Source organism: Octopus sinensis, linkage group LG26 (assembly GCF_006345805.1).
Source record: "Octopus sinensis linkage group LG26, ASM634580v1, whole genome shotgun sequence".
In the NCBI taxonomy this organism is placed as follows: Eukaryota; Metazoa; Mollusca; class Cephalopoda; order Octopoda; family Octopodidae; genus Octopus; species Octopus sinensis.
Window position 1 is genome coordinate 8,019,909 of NC_043022.1, and position 2,500 is coordinate 8,022,408.

Here is a 2,500-nt window from a genome sequence, read left to right on the forward strand (position 1 = left end):
CAACAGATCCAAATTAAGTATTCACTACCCATAATAACTTACAACTTCTCTAAACATATTAGGTATATAAATGTTGTAAGGTATAACCCATCTTGTAACACAAATGTTAAAAAAATATCAAATTGCAAAAACAACTTTTGTCTATAATAAGCAAATATTTCTTTGATGACCATAAATGTTACCAGTTTCATAATTACAGGGTCAATAAAATAAAGTACCAGTCCATGGTAAATAGCAAGCTATCTTATATCTCGTCATGTCAAACCACCCAGCTGTCATCATATATGTGAGAGCTTGAGTGCATTGTTGTTCATGGAAACCACCTTTTGTAGAATTGTAGAGTACAGTAATGGGACCTTAACACACAGATGATAACAGGTACAAAATAATTACTCACTACCTATAATAATATCTTACAACTTTTCTAGATATATTAGGTATACAAATATCATATGGTATAACCCACTTTATAACACAGATGTTAGAAAATAGAGGTGAAAAACAACTTCCTATGATCAGGAAATGTTCTCTGAATGACTACAGATTTTACCTAATGGCATTTTCTCAATGGAGCCAAGGAAGGGTACAAAGAATCAGCCTAGAAGATTCCTGTTGATTATTTATTTACTTTTTGTGACTATAACCATTGCTTCAGTTCTTTATGCTAGATATGTGAACAATGTTATTACAAGTCAGTCTTGTAATAGCATTGTCTATAGCAAATGGAACCTACTAATAATCTCCTTTAAATCTCCTTTAAATCCTATGTACCATCATTAAAACAATGTAGAACATATTGGATAATAATGTAGTCTTAGTTACACTGAATAAAAGACGAGACAGTCATGTCTAGTACACCTTTAATGATCAGTCTACTGGATCGTTGTTGACATGGAGATGAATAATAGCAATGACAACAGTAGCAGCAACAAAAACAACAACAACAACGGTGAGCTGACTGAATCACTTGCATGCTGGACAACATGCTTGGCAGCATTTGTTGCAGCTGAGTTCAAATTCTACTAAAGTTGACTTTGCCTTTCATCTTTTAAGGGGCAAAAACAATAAGTACCAGTTGAGCCCTGGGATAGATACAATCGACTTTCTTTCTCCCCTCAAAATTGCTGGCCTTATGTCTATATTATAAAGAGAAAAAAACAGCAATAGCAATTTTGGAAAGAGGTATACCTGGATAGGTTTCATGTGTGTTTCCTAGACTTCATTATTTAATGTGTCTTAAGGCGGTGAACTGGCAGAAACATTAGCACACCGGGCGAAATGCTTAACGGTATTTCGTCTGTCACTACGTTCTGAGTTCAAATTCCGCCAAGGTCGACTTTGCCTTTCATCCTTTTGGGGTCGATTAAATAAGTACCAGTTACGCGCTGGGGTCGATATAATCGACTTAATCCGTTTGTCTGTCCTTGTTTGTCCTCTCTGTGTTTAGCCCCTTGTGGGTAGTAAAGAAATAGGTATTTTGTCTGTTTTTATGTTCTGAGTTCAAATTCTGCCGAGGTTGACTTTGCCTTTAATCCTTTCAGGGTCAATAAATTAAGTACCAGTTGTGTACTGGAGTCGATCTAATCGACTGACCCCCTCCCCAAAACTTTCAGACCTTGTGCCTAGAGTAGAAAAAATTATTTAATCTGTTTTTACTATTATCATTTTGAGACATTAAGTGTGTGATTTGGAGGAAATTTTGATGCTGCTGTTTCTAGCAAGTTCAATGACCAATAAGAGGCCTTCTGTTTTTGGCTTCAGTTCTTATTTTATATGTTGGTTGATCAAACAGGCTGAATATGATATGAATTTATACTTTATTTCAGTCCTTTCCTATTTTAAAATAGATGCATGTAATTTAAAAGAGATTTAGCTACTGTGTCTAGCAGTGTGCACAAAAACTTCCCTCAAAGTGAATATGCTTGTTATTGGTATAATTTCAATTCTGTTGGGATTAAAGAAGACTCTGATGAAGGGTTATTTCTTGGGAGGGTCATTTTCCAATAGTAAAAACAGAGACACTGGTCCTGCTTCACTTCTTTATTTTTGTATGTGAATTTGATTAACTCTCTGCACTTCACAATGTGTTGATGCAGCCACTTTACCCATCATTGAAACATGAAGGTTTCTTCCACAGAGTCCTCCAGATCCAGCCTTCACTTGCATAGGTAGGCAAGCCCCAATATGCTAATTAACCCATAACTGGGGATCTGACAGGTGCTAATACTCCAGGTCATATTAGACCTGGGAACAATAGTGGTCAAGAGATGATTCCACACGCCTCAAAATTCTTAAACTCCTGAACCAGGGCCCCACTACTGGATGCAGTTGAAAGTTATACCCAGGGCATGACTCAAAGTAGATTGATTTGTTTTATAATCCAGATCAGTGGTGATTGAACAAAACTAAGATGAAGGGAATACCTTGGCTGCATTATCTAATATATTCTTTCTGTGTGATTTGAGGGGAAATTTGACTGTTATTTCTAAGCATAAATATG